Source organism: Ranitomeya imitator, chromosome 8, assembly GCF_032444005.1.
Source record: "Ranitomeya imitator isolate aRanImi1 chromosome 8, aRanImi1.pri, whole genome shotgun sequence".
In the NCBI taxonomy this organism is placed as follows: domain Eukaryota; kingdom Metazoa; phylum Chordata; class Amphibia; order Anura; family Dendrobatidae; genus Ranitomeya; species Ranitomeya imitator.
In genome coordinates, this window is record NC_091289.1 from 43,004 (window position 1) to 65,609 (window position 22,606).

Consider the following 22,606-nt stretch of genomic DNA (forward strand, 5'->3'; position numbering starts at 1 on the left):
GCTGTAAACCACTCCCCGGCTGACCGGAGATGAACTGATAGTGTGGGAAATTCACCTCCGGTCAGCCGGGGAGTCCGCGCAGCCGCAGTGACTGCCGAACAAGTTCACCGGAGCAGCGCGAGCTGCCTTCGGGAGAACTCGGTATACAGTGAACGGGATCGCTTTACGATCCCATTCATTGTATCGGCGGCCGCGGTTTACAGCAGCCACATGTTATGTGGCTGCTCTAAACTCTAGATCATCGTGGGACACTCATTTAATTGGATGCTGCGGAGGGTAGGTATACATTGTGGTTTGTTTTCTTACTTTTTTCTAACAAGGGATTCGTGGAATTGGGCGTGTAGGTGAGTATGGAGTTTGTTTTTTTAATTTTATTTTAGGTGGTGATCGTCGGGGACAGGTATTTATAATTTATTTCACAGGTAACCACTGGCCACCAATGAACCTTTTTTTTGGGGGGACGGGACACTGGCCACCAATGAACCTTTTTTTTTGGAGGGGGGATGGGACACTGGCCACCACTGAACCTTTTTTTTTTGGGGGGGATGGGACACTGGCCACCAATGAACCTTTTTTTTTGGGGGGGGGGGACGAGACACTGGCCACCAATGAACCTTTTTTTTTTGGAGGGGGGATGGGACACTGGCCACCAATGAACCTTTTTTTTTTTGGAGGGAGGACGGGACACTGGCCACCAATGAATCTTTTTTTTGGAGGGAGGATGGGACACTGGCCACCAATGAACCTTTTTTTTTTTGGAGGGAGGACGGGATACTGGCCACCAATGAACCTTTTTTTTTGGGGGGGGACGGGACACTGGCCACCAATGAACCTTTTTTTTGGGGGGGGTGGGACACTGGCCACCAATGAACCTTTTTTTTGGGGGGGGGACGGGACACTGGCCACCAATGAACCTTTTTTTTTGGGGGGGGTGGGACACTGGCCACCACTGAACCTTTTTTTTGGGAGGGGGACTGGCCACCAATGAGCCTTTTTTTCTGGGGGGAAGGGGGGGGACGGGACACTGGCCACCAATTAACCTTTATTTTTTTGGGGGGGGATGGGACGCTGGTCGCCAATGAACCTTTTTTTTTTTTTTTTTGGGGGGGGGGGGGACGGGACACTGGCCACCAATGAACTTTTTTTTTTGGGGGGGGGGACACTGGCCACCAATGAAACTTTTTTTTGGGGGAGGGGGGGAATAAATAAGGGACACTGTCCACCAATGAGGGGGGGGAAGTGTTTTTTTTGGGGGGAAGCAGGAACAGTTCGATGGGAAATACTGCTCCCATCGAGCTGAGCCTGCCGCGACTATGATAGGGAGCAGACATAGGCCGATGGGAATAGTAGTAGTAGTCTCATCGGCCTATGTCTGGCAACACACATACACAATATACACCACACACAGAAACACACACACACACACACACACACATAGACACTTAACACACTAATCATTTTAAACACATCCAGCGCCATATGGTCATACCAGTCCATGTTGGCAGCCATCATCCAGGAAGACGGATATTATCTTGTCTTCCTGGATTATGGGATGCTCCTGGCATGGAATGATGGGATGGACATTATGGGATGGCCATGTTACTTCCTGCGTGCCGCATTTTTTTACCACTTGAATTCCGCAAACATTTTTAATATTTGCAGAATTCAAGCGGTACAATAGAAGTCTATGGGCGCAGAATCGCGGCAATTCCGCAAATATAATGAACATGCTGCATATTTTACCGCAAATCTTTTCCGCTGCGGAAAAATACTCAGTATGTGCACAACATTTGCAGAATGCATTCTAATTAATAGGATGCTTAATATTAGCGTTTTTTCACAGTTTTATAACGTTTTTATAGCAAAAAATATTCTACAATGTGACTGTGGCCGGTGATTGTCAGCAGCTCATCTCCTGTCTGCTCCATAATATTCTACAATGTGATTGTGGCCGGTGATTGTCAGCAGCTCATCTCCTGTCTGCTCCATAATATTCTACAATGTGACTGTGGCCGGTGATTGTCAGCAGCTCATCTCCTGTCTGCTCCATAATATTCTACAATGTGACTGTGGCCGGTGATTGTCAGCAGCTCATCTCCTGTCTGCTCCATAATATTCTACAATGTGACTGTGGCCGGTGATTGTCAGCAGCTCATCTCCTGCCTGCTCCATAATATTCTACAATGTGACTGCGGCCGGTGATTGTCAGCAGCTCCTCTCCTGCCTGCTCCATAATATTCTACAATGTGACTGCGGCCAGTGATTGTCAGCAGCTCCTCTCCTGTCTGCTCCATAATATTCTACAATGTGACTTTGGCCGGTGATTGTAGAATATTATGGAGCAGACAGGAGATGAGCTGCTGACAATCACCGGCCACAGTCACATTGTAGAATATTATGGAGCAGACAGGAGAGGAGCTGCTGACAATGTGACTGTGGCCGGTGATTGTCAGCAGCTCATCTCCTGTCTGCTCCATAATATTCTACAATGTGACTGCAGCTAGTGATTGTCAGCAGCTCCTCTCCTGCCTGTTCCATAATATTTTACAATGTGACTGTGGCCGGTGATTGGCAGCAGCTCCTCTCCTGTCTGCTCCATTATATTCTACAATGTGACTGTGGCCGGTGATTGTCAGCAGCTCCTCTCCTGCCTGCTCCATAATATTCTGCAATGTGACTGCGGCCGGTGATTGGCAGCAGCTCATCTCCTGTCTGCTCCATAATATTCTACAATATGACTGCGGCCGGTGATTGTCAGCAGCTCATCCCCTGTCTGCTCCATAATATTCTACAATGTGACCCCAAAAGTTGTTGTCCAGTTTCTCCTGAGTACGCTGATACCCCATATGTGGGGGTAAACTACTGTTTGGGCACATGCCAGGGCTCGGAAGTGAAGTAGTGATGTTTTGAAATGCAGACTTAGATGGAATGGTCTGCGGGCATCACGTTACATTTGCAGAGCCCCTGATGTGGCTAAACAGTAGAAACTCCCCACAAGTGACCCCATTTTGGAAACTAGACCCCCAAAGGAACTGATCTAGATGTGTGGTGAGCACTTTGAACCAGCATACTCAGGACAAATTGGACAACAACTTTCGTGGTTCAGATTCTCCTTTTACCATTGGGAAAATAAAAAAATTGTTGCTAAAAGATCATTTTTGTGACTAAAAAGTTAAATGTTCATTTTTCCTTAAATGTTGCTTCTGCTGCTGTGAAGCACCTGAAGGGTTAATAAACTTCTTGAATGTGGTTTTGTGCACCTTGAGGGGTGTAGTTTTTAGAATGGTGTCACTTTTGGGTATTTTCAGCCATATAGACCACTCAAACTGACTTCAAATGTGAGGTGGTCCCTAAAAAAAATGGTTTTGTAGATTTCGTTGTAAAAATGAGAAATCGCTGGTCAAATTTTAACCCTTATAACTTCCTAGCAAAAAAAAATTTTGTTTCCAAAATTGTGCTGATGTAAAGTAGACATGTGGGAAATGTTATTTATTAACTATTTTGTGTCACATAACTCTCTGGTTTAACAGAATAAAAATTCAAAATGTGAAAATTGCAAAATTTTCGCAAAATTTCCGTTTTTATCACAAATAAACGCAGAATTTATTGACCTAAATTTACCACTAACATGAAGCCCAATATGTCACGAAAAAACAATCTCAGAACCGCTAGGATCCGTTGAAGCGTTCCTGAGTTATTACCTCATAAAGGGACACTGGTCAGAATTGCAAAAAACGGCCAGGTCATTAAGGTCGAAATAGGCTGAGTCATGAAGGGGTTAAAGTGAAGCAGCCTGTTTAAGAAGCAAAAAGGGACAAAGGTAGTTTGAGATAAAAAGAGGGGACAATAACAAAAGTTTATATTTTTGGTTTATCGCTTTCACTCCCGCCATTCTCGCAGCCATAGCTTTATATATTCATATAGTTTTATGACCAGCTTATCTTTTTGCAGGACAACTTATAAGTTCTAATGGCAGTGGAGGGCAATGGGGTACTCGGATCCGGGCCCTTCTTCTGTACTCAGTGGGGATGTCACGGTGGCTTGACTCGGTCCGTGGCCCTTTGAGGGGTGTCCAATAAAAGGGCAACAGTTTATAGTATAGTGTTCGTGACGCCACCTGTGTTATTCAGTCAGGGTGACCGACGCTGCTTAGGGGTCCACTGGGGTGATGTTATGGCAGCTAGATGGTATACCTTCCCACAGGTGAAGTGTACCCCCAGGGCTTCCCAGAGTGTAGATGGTGGATGATGTGAGGCGCAGGAAATAACGAGGACACAAGGTTGCAGTCTCTTTACCTTTACTGAAGGCTTCAGCATCCACAGTCCAGGGTAAGGACCACAGGGCCAGTCTGAAGGCAATATCCAGAGTCTCCTTGTCCAGGAGGAATTCAGTAGCCTTCCCCTAGCGCACAGTAACACAGTAGGTCCCTACTTGCATAAGGTTCCATAAGGTCCTCAATGTTGTTACTCCTCTCTGTCCCCCAGATGGTGTGGATAGGACAATCCCATATGACTGATGGCCTGAGGCTTTTTATAGGGACCCTAGAGACGCCACGGCCCCCACAAGTTGTCGTGTCTTCTTAGGTATAAAAGGTCGGGCAGCCAACTTGGAATTGACTGTCCTGCCAGTCTCTGAAATAATGGGATAGAGCTCTTTACTCCCTCGGTGTTTTGGCTACCGGTCGTGCGCTTCAGATAGAGGCAGCCTGCTTCTAGCTGGTCTCCCACTAATGTGTTACTCCTCTTGCTATTGTGGCACCCCTAGGGGTATTTGCCACAAAAATAGTTACTGACACTAAATGCGAATACTAAAATAGCAAGACTGCACTACCACCTCCGGCCAGAAGGGGGAGCTCCAGAGACTCCCCTTGATCCATTCTGGTCTGAGAGAAGAAATGGCAGTTGGGCTAAGGAGCTGATAGTGAGAGGTCATACAGCTGAATTTCTAACAGCCCTATGACGGTTTCCAGGCCCAAATCACCGGCCTGAGGAGAAGAGGGACAGAGAAAAGGGACATTGTGAGAACCGGGTAGCATTAATCACTACCCAGAACAGGCGCAAAGACGGATACCGGATCCGTGGCTGTATTCATTATATATAATACAGCAACCGGAAAAACGTGAGGTGATATCAGCTTCACTAGGGCCGGACGCAGCAACAGACACAGAGTTCAGCAGTACTCCCGGAGGGGGTAAGCTGATAAAAGGACTCGGGTTGCCCGTCGAACCAGGACCCGGAGGGGACAGATTGGGCCGGCAGCCAGTTCACATACAGCAGCAGGGCCACACAGAAATTGCGCACAATAAGAGGCGAAGACCCCGGCAGGGTCAAAGTAACTCAGAGTTCCCATACAGACTACGGTGACAGGACTGGTTGTAAATCCTTTTATGTTAAAGTAAACTGGTTAAACGTTTCAGTGCCTCAGTCTTTCATTTGGACAATAGCTATCTATCCAGGATCAGGATCATCACCGCTGAGAGAACTTGCTGCTGATCAAGTAAGTGCCTGTTCCCTCATGATACCCCTTACACTGTGCATTGCCTGAGGCCACAGCACCGGGTCAAGCCACCCGTGACATTCCGCTTAAGAGACAGACCCCATTGGTCCGGTGCTGGGTACCCCGGTCTCCTGGGCGTCACAATTGGCGTCACGAACAGGATTCAGCCAGCCCGTATACCGGGTATTGTGTGCCGTGATTGGAGCCCAAAACTGTGAAAACTTGGATGAAAAATCTTGAAAATTGACTTTATTAAAGAAAATTCCATTTCCCATTAAAAACTATTGAAAGTGACTTTTCCCCATTGGTTATAATGGAGTAAAGATGGCCGCCATCACCTCATAACCGTTAGGCACGAGACTGTTAATTGAGCTACGCCATTACCTGAGCCCCAGTCTGACTGAAAAGCTTCAGAATCCGCCATTACAGAGCGCGCGGCGGGCGGGAGCAGCAGGGGGCGTGTCATTGTGGGCGGCACCAAGCTGAGCGCTCTGACGTCAGAGCAAGGGGAAAACCAATCCTGCTGCACAGCGGAACGAATCTACACTATCCCGACGGAAGCGGAGGACCGGAAGGGTCCGGATTAACTAAGGGGGCACAGTATGTCACAGCACGGAGACGCCGCAGCACCCGGCGACGCTAATGCAGCTGAAAGACAGAGTGTCGATAGAGAGTCCGGTAGCGCAGCGGTGCAAGGAGTGGTGCCCATCATGCCTGTGCTGATGCCATATACCCCGGGTGGCCCATGGCTTCCAATGTATGAAGGTGAGCCTAATACCCTTGACGATTTCAGAGAAAAGATGCTGGCCCATTTTAACATGTTCCCCGTGGGTGAAGTTCAGCGTGTAAGTCTCCTGATGATGCAGTTAAGTGGCCATGCTAAGCGAGAAGTCACAGCATGGGCAGCTGATCTAAAAGGCACTGTTGAACGCATATTTGCTGGATTAAAAGCTACATTTGAAACCACTGCCAGCAGCAAAGCTAAAGTACGATTCTTTAATTGCAAACAAAAAGTTAATGAGGGCGTGAGAGACTTTGCCTTAAACCTGCAGGAAGCCCTTAAATCACTTACACTGGCTGAACCCATTTTTAACACCGGAGCGGATAAACTGCTAAGAGATCAATTTATTGAGGGACTCTACACCCCTTCTCACCGGGGGCATGTGAGTATGCTTGTTTTTAAGAACCCTGAATTGACATTTGCCCAATTAAAGGAGAGCGTTATACGTCTCCAGCTGGCAGAGGCACCTCGGGATCAGGAGCCTGTGCAACCCATGGCAGAGGTTCCTCAACAACAGGGAGTGCCAGTGACATCAGCTATGTCCGGGGCCATTGCTAAGCCCCTGGGGCCCAGTACTAATGAGGCTCTTCAACAAAAGCTTGACTCTTTAACTGATGTTGTTGCTTCAATGGCTAAAATCATGCAGGAGATGAGAGGACCCAAGATGGAGTTGGCAAACCGTAGAGAAGATGTTCCATGGATGAGACCCCGGAGATACCCGACATGGAGAGGACGACCCCGCGACCGCTACCAACCGGATGGACAGCCCATTTGCCGCCGTTGCCAGCAGCCAGGCCACTTTGCACGAGATTGTGATTTAAACGGGAATCCCCTGGGAATGCGGGCCGCTTCGCAGGAATGAACTTTCAAGGCCCAACACCCTGGCACGACAGGTACATCGGAGGACGACCCATTATCCCTATCGTGCTGGACGGAATTCCCCTCAACGCTTTGCTGGACACAGGTTCCCAGATTTCATCTATACCGTATATCCTTTATAAGAGGTACTGGGCTGATGCAGATATTGATAAAGGGCCCTCTGATGTTGAACTAGATATATGGGCCAGTAATGGTAAGTTGGTACCGAAACTAGGATTCAGGGAGATGACCATAAAGATTGGTAAAGTAGAATTGAAGAAACAGGGTATAATTGTTGTTGATGTTGACCGGCGGAACTGTGAACCAACTGTATTGATAGGAATGAATGTGTTAGAGAACTGCTTTGCCGAAGTTATTTCTGTCTTACAGCAAATTGCTGAAACTGCCCAATCCTACCAGCAGAGAGTTCTCCGGAGGGAAATAAAAGTATTGATGTTAAGGCAACAGGTAGAAGTTGCAGGTGGAAAAATCGGCAGTGTGAGGGTAAGTGATCCGACATCTATTGTAATCCCACCAAAAACAGAAATGCTGGTATGGTGTAGAGCAGCCATTGGTACTAAGGGACGAGATTATCAAGCCTTAATAGAACCAGTGTACACCGACAGCAGGCCCACTATACTCACAGCACGAGGGGTAGTCGAGGTACACCGGGGACGAGTGCCGGTACGACTTTTGAACTGTGGAGAGGAAGAGGTCACTTTGCCAAGGTATGCTACAGTGGCAAAGCTATATACTGTTGACAACAATGCCATCACAACCATTGAGCCCTTAGAACCAACCTGTCAGGTGGAAGTCAACGGCTCAGATGGAGAATTGGAGGATTGGTGCCAACAGCTACACGTGGGCATAAATTCAACACCTACCCATCAAAAACAAGGGGTGTATAGGCTAGTGACGGAATATGAACAAGTCTTCAGTAAACACCCATTGGACTTCGGACGGATAGAAGGGGTAGAACACACAATCCCCACCGGTGACCATCCCCCAATAAAAGAAAGATATAGACCCATACCGCCCGCTCACTATCAGTGTGCAAAAGATATGCTGAGGGAGATGAAACAGGCTGGGGTAATAAGAGACAGCTGTAGCCCCTGGGCGGCCCCTCTAGTGATTGTCAAAAAAAAGGACGGAACCATGAGAATGTGCGTAGACTACCGGCGGATTAATAACATCACCCATAAAGACGCCTACCCCTTGCCTAGGATAGAAGAGTCCTTAACTGCTTTGAAATCTGCTAATTATTTTTCCACCTTAGACTTAACAAGCGGGTATTGGCAAGTCCCTGTGGCTGAGAGAGATAAGGAAAAGACGGCATTCACTACACCAATGGGTCTATGTGAATTTAATCGCATGCCGTTCGGACTCTGCAACGCATCCGGTACCTTCCAGCGGCTGATGGAATGCTGCCTCGGACACAAGAACTTCGAGACCGTCCTCCTGTACCTAGATGATGTGATCGTCTACTCAAAGACTTACAAACAACACTTAATAGACCTGGCAGAAGTGTTCGAAGCCTTATCCAGGTATGGCATGAAAGTCAAGCCATCCAAATGTCACCTTCTCAAGCCAAAGGTACAGTACCTGGGACACATCGTGAGTTCGGAGAGAGTAGCACCAGATCCCGAGAAAATAAGCGCCATAATGGATTGGCCAAGACCTACCAGCGCAAAAGAAGTGAGACAATTCCTGGGATTGGTGGGTTACTATCGCAGATTTATAAAAGGATTTACCAAGTTGGCAGCACCCTTGCAAGACACCTTGGTAGGGCAGAGGAAGAAACCGTCAAACCGAAACCCTCCTTTTCAGTGGAAAGACGAAAGGGAAGACTCATTTGAACAACTAAAGAAGGCACTAACCGGAGAAGAGGTTCTGGCATACCCAGATTACCATCAACCTTTCATCCTCTACACCGATGCCAGTAATGTGGGACTAGGAGCGGTGCTGTCACAAAAGCAAGAAGGTCGGGAGAAAGTCATCGCCTTTGCAAGTAGAAAGCTCCGGCCTACTGAAAGAAATCCAGAAAATTATAGCTCCTTCAAATTGGAACTACTGGCAGTAGTTTGGGCTGTGACTGAACGTTTCAAACACTATCTGGCCGCTGCAGAATTTATTGTCTATACTGACAACAATCCGTTGACCCACCTGGACACAGCCAAATTAGGTGCGTTTAGAACAGCGATGGATAGCCCGGTTATCTAATTACAACTTCAAGATCAAGTATCGAGCAGGTCGCAAGAATGGAAATGCCGATGCCCTATCCCGGATGCCACACTTGAGAGATGTAGAAGAAGAAACGGGGGAGCTTGAAGAAATTGAACTACCAGCCTTCCATCATCCCAAGGAAAAAAATCATCAGTCAAGTACCTATCAGAAACAACAAGAGGTGAATTTTAATCCGTTAGCACACCATAGATGGGCTGACACCCAAGACAGCAATCCGGCTGTGAAGTTGGTGAAGGAACTGTTAACTGAGCAAAGTGCATATCCCGATGAGGATGCCCCAGAAGAGACGCATCAACTCTGGAAAGAGAGAGGCAAAATGTTCCTGTATCAAGGGAAGCTCTGTAGAAGGTACACCAATCCGAAAACACATGAATTGGTTTGGCAGATTATCGTGCCTAAACAAGATGTCAAGATGGTCCTCGACGCTTACCATAATGGTGCTGGTCACTTTGGTTGGAAAAAGTTAGAAGTACTTCTAAGAGAAAGATTTTATTGGGTCGGGATGAGAAAATCAATCGAACAGTGGTGCAGAAATTGTGGCCCGTGCAACCTCAGAAGAAACGATCAAAAGAACCAAAGAGCACCACTGCAGCCCATAATCACCAAACAACCACTTGAACTTGTAGCCATAGACCACGTGAAGTTAATACCAAGCCGGTCCGGCTATGTCTATGCCTTGACCATCGTGGACCATTATTCACGCTTCTTGGTAGTAGTACCCGTAAAAGATCTGACAGCAAAAACAGCAGCCAAAGCGTTCCAAACGTACTTTTGTAGACCCCATGGATATCCGGAACAGGTTCTCACCGACCAAGGTACAGCCTTTGAATCAGAGATCTTCAGAGAATTCTGTAATATGTATGGTTGCAAAAAGATCCGGACGACGGCCTATCATCCACAAACAAACGGCTTATGCGAGAAGATGAACCATATTGTAATAGACCTACTAAAGACTTTACCTGAGACAGAAAGGAATCAATGGCCAGAGAAATTGCCTGACTTGGTGGATCTGTATAATCATGTCCCGGTGAGCTCCACCAACTGCACCCCAGCTTACCTTATGCGTGCAAGACCCGGCCAATTACCAATCGATCTAGAAATGGGAATTCTGAAACCAGACGCAGAAGTTCAAGACTCCAATTGGGATATCATACGGCAAAAGCAGTATCGCCAAGTGCAAGAGAGTGTGGAAAGAAGCCTTCAGCAAACTAGAGAAAGACAAGAGCGAACTTTCAACCTGAATGCTCTAGCGACCCCATTAAGACCGGGTGACCAAGTGCTCAAGAGAAATCGTCGAACCAATAAACTGGACGATCAGTGGGAAGCCGTACCCTACACAGTTTTACCAACAAGAGTGGATAATCCTAAAATGTGTCTCATTAGCAAAAACGGAGGCTTAACATCTGTATTAGTGTCAAGAGACAATCTTAAATTGTGTCCGGAAGCATTGAAAGAGCCAGAAGTTGTCCAGCCAGAACCAGAAGTTATTCAACCCATGCAGGTCCAACCAGTAAAGGAAAAAGAAGAGGAAATGTATCACACCTGTATAGGAGACTTTCCCAAAACCCTACTAACATACCATGGTGCAGTAGTGGTTCCCATGGTGGCCTTTTACCCAACACCGAACCCAATACCAGAAGTCCCAAGACAGGAAGAGGCTGACCCCGTACTACGGGAGGTTCCAGGCCAGGAAGAACAGATTCCTGATCAGAGTAATCCCATTCACGGTGGACTTGCCAACTCCATAGTCGTGGAATTATCTTTAGCAGAGCGGGCAGATACTACATCCGCAGTAGACAGTAGTACACCACATGAAGAGACACCGCTATTACGTAGATCACAGCGTAGTACCCAGGGTCAATTACCGGCCAGGTATGCAGATTACCAACTATAAAGCTCATAATGTGAATTGTATATATGTTATGCTGTATATAGTTAAACAGAAAATGTAGTATAGTCATTGTTATCAGTCTGCAACGTTTAAGCCCAGTGCCTACAGAGACTTGTCTGTATGAACTTCTTGCATATTCTTGAACTTTTTATCAGCCCGGAGGCACTAAATCAAAGCTCCGGAAAGACTGCTTTTTGAACTTTGCTTTTTGCTCTTTTTGAACTTTCTTTAGACTTTATATTAATAACTCCGTTGGAAAAAGGGAACTAAATTCCTGGACACAAAGTGCAGTGCCTTTCCTAGTACCTTCAAGAATAGAACTGTATTAATAGACGCTATTTGAAGTGACTTTTTACATAACTCTATTTTTGTTTCCTTGAGTGGTTTTTGTAACTTTTCATTTTTAAGACTCTGTACATATTAATTGTTATTTCAAAATGTTATCGTCCCACAGTCCCGGAGTACTGTTCTTAACTAAGGGGGAATGTGGCACCCCTAAGGGTATTTGCCACAAAAATAGTTACTGACACTAAATGCGAATACTAAAATAGCAAGACTGCACTACCACCTCCGGCCAGAAGGGGGAGCTCCAGAGACTCCCCTTGATCCATTCTGGTCTGAGAGAAGAAATGGCAGTTGGGCTAAGGAGCTGATAGTGAGAGGTCATACAGCTGAATTTCTAACAGCCCTATGACGGTTTCCAGGCCCAAATCACCGGCCTGAGGAGAAAAGGGACAGAGAAAAAGGACATTGTGAGAACCGGGTAGCATTAATCACTACCCAGAACAGGCGCAAAGACGGATACCGGATCCGTGGCTGTATTCATTATATATAATACAGCAACCGGAAAAACGTGAGGTGATATCAGCTTCACTAGGGCCGGACGCAGCAACAGACACAGAGTTCAGCGGTACTCCTGGAGGGGGTAAGCCGATAAAAGGACTTGGGTTGCCCGTCGAACCAGGACCCGGAGAGGACAGATTGGGTCGGCAGCCAGTTCACATACAGCAGCAGGGCCACACAGAAACTCACAGGCCACTCAGAGTTCCCATACAGACTCCGGTGATAGGATTGGTTATAAATCCCTTTATGTTGAAGTAAACTGGTTAAACGTTTCAGTGCCTCAGACTTTCATTTGGACAATAGCTATCTATCCAGGATCAGGATCATCACCGCTGAGGGAACTTGCTGCTGATCAAGTAAGTGCCTGTTCCCTCATGATACCCCTTACACTGTGCATTGCCTGAGGCCACAGCACCGGGTCAAGCCACCCGTGACATCCCGCTTAAGAGACAGACCCCATTGGTCCGGTGCTGGGTATCCCGGTCTCCTGGGCATCACAATATGACTTCTTTTCTCACTCACTACAGCACAATTCTCTTTGTGTCCTTTCCTGGGATGCTGCCGCATGGGTTGCAGGCGCAGCTCTGTGTACCCTCGTCCTCCTCAGACCTCAGTCTGGATCTGACACTCCAGCCAGCTCGACCTGGAGACCTTTCCACGTCAGTCCCCAACCAGGAACTCTCTCTAACTTTCCTCCAACTACCAGTTTTACCCTAATGTGAGGAGTGGCCTAGTAGATAGAACTTTTTGCTCCCCCTGGTGGCTAGAGTGTGAAGTGTGTGTGGGGCTATGATACCTGGACAGAAGATCTCCTTCATTGCCTTCAGACGTAACATCACTCCCCCTGGTGGAAGAATAACATTACTGCAACGAACCAGGACTCTGGGGCACTGCAGCAGCACTTAATATTAGGTACAAGTGGAAAGCAGAAAAAAAAAAATCAAAATGGGGTGCAATTTGAAAAGAAAATTCAATTTTTCCAGTTTTATGGCTTTTATTTTAATGCCGTTCCCCACGTGCTCTGAGGAACCTGTCAGCAGGATTGTGCTCAGTAAACTACAGTGTCAGGTCGGCGCTGATATACTTACAGTGATACCTGGTGCTGAAATCCATCTTGTGGTTGTTCTTTAATCTATATTTTCAGTATTGAGTTAATGACATGCTCGTGCTTCGGGGCGGCCTGTGGTGGGTCTTCATGTGGTGCTCTGATTAGCTATTCATAATGCAAAATGCTGACAGGTCACTGATCCCTCACTGACCCGCCCCCTAGTTTCCATAATGAATACCATGACATAGTGAATAAAAAAAATAAATGCTTTTGCAGGCAGATGCCAGCCTTGGCCCCTGCACTTGCAGCATGATCACATGGTTACTGTGCACTTAATCCATTTTGCAGATTTACTTGAGCAAAAATGAAATATCAATTTTGTCAGTGGCACTTGGGGCACCTGTGCAATAGCAGCTATCGGTTTGTATAGAGATCCGATAGCTGCTACTGCGCATGCGCCGGCGTCGACATCTTACTGGAGAAGATTTAAAAAATCCTCATCAAATATGGCGCAGCTCGCGCTTGCGCAGTAGCAGCTCTCAGGGATCGCCAAGGGATCAGTGACCTGTCAGCAGTCTGCATTATGAATACCTAAGCAGAGCACCACATACATGAACCCAGTCTTAGGACTTGAGCATATCAGCACCACAAAACTGGAAATAAAGATTAAGAAACAACAAAAAGGATTTCATCACCAGGTATCATTTTATTCAGTATAACGCCATCGACCTGACACTGTGTGTAGTTTACTGTGCACAATCCTGCTGACAGGTTCCCTTTAACGCCCTTCTCCAGGTCACTATGACTACAGCAGCACAACAATAAGTAGAGCTTTACTTGTGTTTACTAGAAAAAAAACAAAACTTTGGAACATTTTTATTCTGCTTGTTTCATTGCCATATTCTAAAATATATTTTTTTATATTTCCGGATCTGTGTGAGAGCTCATTTCTTGTGTCACAGCCTTTACTTTTTAGTTATATGATGATATAGTGTGTATCACTTTTTGAATACTTTTGATTCGATATTTTCACAGATGTGAAGTCACTAAACAAAAGGAGAATCAGCCATTTAGATTTCTTTTCTATTATGCTGTTTGCCGTATGGAGGAAAAAAATATATTGTAATAGTGCAGGCAACTTCAGCTGGTAAAACACTTGGTCCTTGAGCATAAGACCAAAAAGAAAATCTTTTCTTGCAGCTGTGGGGTGACCCTTCAAAAACACTTGGACAAGTTGAATGAAGGTATCACTTAGGCCGGGATCACACATGCGAGAAACACGTCCGTGTCTCGCATGTGAAATCCAAGCTCTGGCGCCGGCACTGTGGAGCGGCTCCATGTGTTGCTATGTGGCCGCACACTCCGCTCCTCAGTACCGGCGCCAGAGCTTGGATTTCACATGCGAGACACGGACGTGTTTCTCGCATGTGTGGTCCCGGCCTCACAGAGAGAAACGATGCTCCGCAGATCTGTGAGATGGCAATGAACAACACAGGCACGGCCCCTGCAGAACCAGATAGTGCAGGATTCGCCCATATGTCCGGCCCCTGCAGAACCAGATAGTGCAGGATTCGCCCATATGTCCGGCCTCTGCAGAACCAGATAGTGCAGGACTCGCCCATATGTCCGGCCCTTGCAGAACCAGATAGTGCAGGACTCGCCAAAATATGTCCGGCCCCTGCAGAACCAGATAGTGCAGGACTCGCCCATATGTCCGGCCCCTGCAGAACCAGATAGTGCAGGATTCGCCCATATGTCCGGCCCCTGCAGAACCAGATAGTGCAGGATTCGCCCATATGTCCGGCCCCTGCAGAACCAGATAGTGCAGGATTCGCCCATATGTCCGGCCCCTGCAGAACCAGATAGTGCAGGATTCGCCCATATGTCCGGCCCCTGCAGAACCAGATAGTGCAGGATTCGCCCATATGTCCGGCCCCTGCAGAACCAGATAGTGCAGGATTCGCCCATATGTCCGGCCCCTGCAGAACCAGATAGTGCAGGACTCGCCCATATGTCCGGCCCCTGCAGAACCAGATAGTGCAGGACTCGCCCATATGTCCGGCCCCTGCAGAACCAGATAGTGCAGGACTCGCCCATATGTCCGGCCCCTGCAGAACCAGATAGTGCAGGATTCGCCCATATGTCCGGCCCCTGCAGAACCAGATAGTGCAGGATTCGCCCATATGTCCGGCCCCTGCAGAACCAGATAGTGCAGGATTCGCCCATATGTCCGGCCCCTGCAGAACCAGATAGTGCAGGATTCGCCCATATGTCCGGCCCCTGCAGAACCAGATAGTGCAGGACTCGCCCATATGTCCGGCCCCTGCAGAACCAGATAGTGCAGGATTCGCCCATATGTCCGGCCCCTGCAGAACCAGATAGTGCAGGACTCGCCCATATGTCCGGCCCCTGCAGAACCAGATAGTGCAGGACTCGCCCATATGTCCGGCCCCTGCAGAACCAGATAGTGCAGGACTCGCCCATATGTCCGGCCCCTGCAGAACCAGATAGTGCAGGACTCGCCCATATGTCCGGGCCCCTGCAGAACCAGATAGTGCAGGACTCGCCCATATGTCCGGCCCCTGCAGAACCAGATAGTGCAGGACTCGCCCATATGTCCGCTTTGTGCTGCTACAGAAGGACGCGGCCTCCCACACAGCGGATTAGTGAGACTCTAGTGCTCATGACTTTGCAGCCAGTTCTTTGGTGGATGCAAACAAAAAAATTCTATAAAGTAATTTGATCAGTAGAGCATTTCCTATAACATTAAATGTACAGTCACTTGAACATAGATATATAGTAAATTAGTGCCTCCCACCCAATTTCTTTGGCCATCTGATTTTCCATGTAATTACACAGCATGTCTGAAACTCTTTGCTATCACGTCAGAAGAATAATAAAAATGTCAGATATTAAAAGTGGAACATGATTGGAGTTTATGTGGTAACCTGCAACCTTTAAAAAAACAGTCAAATGTGGGATTTGAACCCAGAAAAAGCTCCCTTGTAGAGTCCACAGCCGGCAGACTTACCATTGTACCACAAGCTCAAGTGATATCTCACAGTGATTTTCTTTACCTATGAAATCTATGCACACTCTCTGGAACTGGAACTAAATCATTTTGATTTTTTTTCTGACATATGGTATGTGACTTTCTTAGGCTAGTTTCACACTTGCATTCGGCAGGGCTGCGTAGTTCCTCCGTGAAGCCCCGCCCACTGCCGCGCCTCTTCATTCAGCTCCGCCTACGGCTGCATGCGACATGCGCACCCTATCTTTACCATTGGGTACACAGGCCGTGCCGATGTATGCGGATGCCTCCGCATGCGTCGATTTGATGGTGTGGCAACCACACCAAATTGCAGCTCGCTGCGTGCGGCACAGGTCGCCGCACAGTCAAAATGATGCATGCGGAGGCATCGGCATACATCGGCATGGCCTGTGTTCCAACGTAGACGGAGCTGACCGGAGGAGGCGCGGCGGTGGGCAGAGCTTTACAGAGGAGATACACAGCCCTCCATCTGCAAATGTAAAACCAGCCTGTGAAACATCTCTTTGATTAGTGCAGAATGTCACATATCATAGGTCACGTTTAAAAAAAATAAATAAATAAAGAAATTTACTTTCACTGGGGATAGAGCCCACGTTTCCCACTGCCCAGTCCAAGAGATTAACCACTCAGCCATCAGCTGCACTAGCAGGTCATGGCTCCCTTTTCTTATGAGGTGAACAATTCATGTACTGCATTGAGGGTATCTGAAAAACCTTTTGACTTTGATGTTTGAAAGTAGTCAGGTATCAGACAAAAACCATTTTGATGTTTGACAGAAGTCAAGTATCAGACTCATTTATTGAAATCACAGAAGTAGGAGTGTCTGCCACGTTTACATTGACGGTGACATAAGCCAACTAGACGACAGGTAAATTACAACAGAGTGTATAGTATGGTGGTAAGGTGTGCAGGCTTGGAAACAGAGAGCTGTGAGTTCAAATCCCAGCAACAGAAGTTATTATTTTTTATTGTTATTATTTTTCTTATTATTTTTAACCAAAACTATGTGATAAAAAAAAGGATAAGGCCATGTTCACACTATGCGGTTTTTACTGCGGAACCGCGGCGATTTTGCCGCTGCGGGTCTGCAGCAGTTTTCCATGCAGGGTACAGTACAATGTTACCCTATGGAAAACAGAAACCGCAGTGCACATGATGCGGAAAAACCCAAAAAAAACCGCGCAGAATTGCTGTGGAAAAAAAGGAGCATGTCACTTCTTTGTGCAGAATCGCAGCGATTCTGCACCCATAGAAGTGCATTGATCCGCTTACTTCCCGCATGGGGCTGTGCACACCATGCGGGAAGTAAGCGGATAATGTGCGGGTGGTACCCGGGGTGGAGGAGAGGAGACTTTCCTCCAGGCCCCGGGAACCATATTTGTATTAAAAAAAAAAGAATTAAAATAAAAAATCATGTATACTCACCCTCGGAAGTCTCAGCGCTGCACGCGGCCGTCCGGTCTCAGGTTTGCTATGCGACCAGGACCTTCGGTGACGTCGCGGTCACATGACCGTGACGTCACCGAAGGTCCTGGTCGCACAGCATCTTTGGAACCGGACCGCCGCCTGCAGCGCCCAGGAGATCGGGACATCAGAGGGTGAGTATATCATCATGATTTTATTATTTTTAACACTACTATTGATGCTGCATATTGCTGCATATGCAGCATCAATAGTAGGGGTAAATCCCGCAGCGGAACCCGCAGGACAAACCGCGATAAATCTGCGGGGATAACCGCAGCGGGTTTGCCCTGCAGATTTATCAAATCCGCTGCGGGAGAACTCACAGAATAAAAAGCAACATGTGAATGTGGCCTAAGGCTGCTTTCACACATCAAGTTTTTGCCATCAGGCACAATCCAGCGAGTTTCGCAAAAAACGGATGCTGGGGGAAAAAAACGGATCTGGCAGAAAAAAACAGATCCGGCAGAAAAAAACGGATCTGGCGGAAAAAAACGGATCCGGCAGAAAAAAAACAGATCCGGCGGAAAAAAACGGATCCGGAAGAAAAAAACGGATCCGGCGGAAAGAAACGGATCCGGCAGAAAAAAACAGATCCGGCGGAAAAAAAACGGATCTGGCGAAAAAAAAACAGATCGGCGGAAAAAAACCATCCGGCGGAAAAAAAAAGGATCGGCAGGAAAAAAAAGGATCATGCGGAAAAAACGGATCCGGGAAAAAAACCATATCCTGCGGAAAAAAGGATCCGGCAGAAAAAAAGGATCCGGCAGAAAAAAAAACAGATCCGGCGGAAAAAAACGGATCCAGCAGAAAAAACGGATCCGGCGGAAAAAAAGGATCCGGCAGAAAAAAACAGATCCGGCGGAAAAAACGGATCCGGTGAAAAAAAAAAAAAATGATCCGGCAGAAAAAAACGGATCCGGCGGAAAAAAACGGATCCGGCAGAAAAAAACGGATCTGGCAAAAAAAAAACGGATCCGGCAGAAAAAAAAACGGGTCCGGCGAAAAAAAAACAGATCCGGCAGAAAAAAAAACGGATCCGGCGAAAAAAAAAAAACGGATCCAGCAAAAAAAAACGGATCCAGCAGAAAAAAACGGACCTGGTGAAAAAAAAAAACGGATCAGGCAGAAAAAAAACGGATCCGACGAAAAAAAAAAAACGGATCCGGTGAAAAAAAACGGATCCAGCAGAAAAAAAAACGGATCCGGCAGAAAAATAAAACCGATCCGGCGGAAAAAAAAGGATCGGCGGAAAAAAAAACGGATCCTGCGTCTACAGACCACAGCCGTTGCCTTACCATTGCACCACAAGCTCAAGTGATCCCAGGTACTAATTTTAGCTAATTTTACTAATTTCATGTATCAGACTCAGGTATCAGACTCAGGTATCAGACTCAGGTATCAGAGTCAGGTATCAGAGTCCATCCTCTCAGCGTCGCTGCTGCTTGTCCTGTATGAGCGGTCACATGGTGCCGCACATTACAGTGATGAATATGCGGCTCCACCTCCCATAGGGGTGGAGCCGCATATTCATTACTGTAATATGTGGCACCACGGGACCGCTCATACAGGACAAGCAGCGGCGCTGAGAGGATGGAGGCGCCGAGGGAGCTGGGTAAGTATTTTAATGCCAGCGGGCGGGCGCACAGGGGGTGGGAGGGGGCAGATTACCAGCAACTTTATTTTAAAAACAAACCAAAAAAAAAGATTATTCATTCCTTCTTACTAGTGAACGCTGCTAGTGAATGCAAATGTGGTGCCAATATTCAAAAAGGGCTCTAAAAGTGAACCTGGAAATTATAGGCCAGTAAGTCTAACCTCTATTGTTGGTAAAATATTTGAAGGGTTTCTGAGGGATGTTATTCTGGATTATCTCAATGAGAATAACTGTTTAACTCCATATCAGCATGGGTTTATGAGAAATCGCTCCTGTCAAACCAATCTAATCAGTTTTTATGAAGAGGTAAGCTATAGGCTGGACCACGGTGAGTCATTGGACGTGGTATATCTCGATTTTTCCAAAGCGTTTGATACCGTGCCGCACAAGAGGTTGGTACACAAAATGAGAATGCTTGGTCTGGGGGAAAATGTGTGTAAATGGGTTAGTAACTGGCTTAGTGATAGAAAGCAGAGGGTGGTTATAAATGGTATAGTCTCTAACTGGGTCGCTGTGACCAGTGGGGTACCGCAGGGGTCAGTATTGGGACCTGTTCTCTTCAACATATTCATTAATGATCTGGTAGAAGGTTTACACAGTAAAATATCGATATTTGCAGATGATACAAAACTATGTAAAGCAGTTAATACAAGAGAAGATAGTATTCTGCTACAGATGGATCTGGATAAGTTGGAAACTTGGGCTGAAAGGTGGCAGATGAGGTTTAACAATGATAAATGTAAGGTTATACACATGGGAAGAAGGAATCAATATCACCATTACACACTGAACGGGAAACCACTGGGTAAATCTGACAGGGAGAAGGACTTGGGGATCCTAGTTAATGATAAACTTACCTGGAGCAGCCAGTGCCAGGCAGCAGCTGCCAAGGCAAACAGGATCATGGGGTGCATTAAAAGAGGTCTGGATACACATGATGAGAGCATTATACTGCCTCTGTACAAATCCCTAGTTAGACCGCACATGGAGTACTGTGTCCAGTTTTGGGCACCGGTGCTCAGGAAGGATATAATGGAACTAGAGAGAGTACAAAGGAGGGCAACAAAATTAATAAAGGGGATGGGAGAACTACAATACCCAGATAGATTAGCGAAATTAGGATTATTTAGTCTAGAAAAAAGACGACTGAGGGGCGATCTAATAACCATGTATAAGTATATAAGGGGACAATACAAATATCTCGCTGAGGATCTGTTTATACCAAGGAAGGTGACGGGCACAAGGGGGCATTCTTTGCGTCTGGAGGAGAGAAGGTTTTTCCACCAACATAGAAGAGGATTCTTTACTGTTAGGGCAGTGAGAATCTGGAATTGCTTGCCTGAGGAGGTGGTGATGGCGAACTCAGTCGAGGGGTTCAAGAGAGGCCTGGATGTCTTCCTGGAGCAGAATAATATTGTATCATACAATTATTAGGTTCTGTAAAAGGACGTAGATCTGGGGATTTATTATGACGGAATATAGGCTGAACTGGATGGACAAATGTCTTTTTTCGGCCTTACTAACTATGTTACTATGTTACTATGTAATACCGGCTTCAGCACCGCACGCAGGGGACAGCGCTTAACTGTAGCGCTGTCTCCTGCACGGTCCGTGTGGTCCTCAGTCGGCACACGGGCGGCACACGGCTGACGCACGTGTGCCACACTGATGTGCTAACATTATATTACGTTTTGTGTTTACATAGTCCAAGCAGCCCGCCAAAAAAAAAGGAACATTGTGGTTGACGGAGAGCCCTTGGACATACAGAACGAGACGCTGATCACTCTAGTGGAAGCCAATCCGTCCATATGGGACCAAAGTGACAGCTCCCACCACGATATAATTAAAAACAGGAAGTTGTGGGATAAAATCATATGCCATTTTGACCCACGATATATGGAGAAGTCGGCATCCTCTAAGAAAAAAATTGGTAAATATTGATTAAATTTTAACTTGCGAAATGTAAAGATTGCAAGCTGCCGAAATTTTAATTTTTTTTACTTTTAAGCCGATGCTGTCCATACCCGTTGGAGATCTATTAGAGATTGGTTTGTACGGGACTTCCGCAACAGCCAAAACACCCCCAGTGGATCTGGTGGCAAACGGGTCACCCCTTATGTGCATTATGAGCAACTGCTGTTTCTACAAAAAACTTTGTCACAGCGCTCATAAGTAAAAAGCTTTAGGTGTGAGGGACAAACTAGTATAAATTAAAATAATTTTTTCTTGTTTTTTGTTATAGAACGATATGCAGTACTGCTGCGCCTAGAGAGGCAGAGGAACCGGAGCCATCTCAACTGTAAACAAGTCAGCAGACGAGCGCTGAAGATGTGTCTGGCATGAGCGAGCCACGATCTATGGAGAGAAGTACTGTGGCTTCTGTTGTCAGTGCCCGTTTGCAAGCACAGCACGGACGCAAGCGAGCATCCAAAAAAGATGAAGTCAATGCCATAATTGTAGATGGACTCCAACGGGTAGAGGATCTGTGTCGCAGTGAACACAGAGACCTGAGGCGGGAAATTACGGACTTGCAAAGCCGTGAATCTGTATATGCAGCCAATGAGTGGAAGCGCCTGCTTTTGTCATATGTGCCTGTAGTTCAAAATACCCAGGCGCACAGAAATATAATGTTTAGGCAAAGACTTAATGACCTCGTTGAGGAATTTTTTGGCCCCCAGGAACCCGCTTCCTCGAGATCAAGAAGCATGGACATGCCGGCCTACAACCCACAATACAGAGGCCAGGGTGAACCGAGTCTGGAACAGCAGAGGCAATGTAGCAGTCCATCGTACAGTTGGGCAGACAATACGCCCGTGCAATATCACAGTCTATAAGTACTGTTTACTTTCACCAACCTGTTGCAATTACAGCGTTTAAATTTTTTTGGTAAAATTTTAGTTCACCAAAGTTTTTTGTGTATGTTTTTGTTCATCCCTATGGGATATTATATGTTAAAATGTCTACCAACACTGAGGTTGGAATATTTTCTATGATTTTTAGTAAACTGTTACCATAAAATGTCATATTCTTGTATGACTTGAACTTTTTACACTAGATAAGGTTATATAAACTCAAATAAAAATTGCCCCACACATTTCACCAATAACATCAGGCTTCAACATTTTCACACGTGTATGTCTTGCCATGGAACAAGGCCTTCATGTGTGAAGTAATTTGCAAATTGATCACAAATCCTCATAATTTCAACTGTAGACTGAACAGCAGTCGAATCTATGCTGATGAGGTTCGAATCACAGTCATGGGGGTCAACCACC

At 46.5% G+C, this 22,606-nt stretch overlaps 1 long non-coding RNA gene across 1 annotated transcript; it reads left to right on the forward strand.

The window, feature by feature from the left end:
• Positions 1 to 20,662: 20,662 nt before the first annotated feature.
• Positions 20,663 to 22,354, forward strand: LOC138647062 (uncharacterized). The gene is made up of 2 exons (XR_011314862.1): positions 20,663 to 21,261; positions 21,574 to 22,354. It is a non-coding gene; the product is annotated as an uncharacterized lncRNA (long non-coding RNA).
• Positions 22,355 to 22,606: the final 252 nt, after the last annotated feature.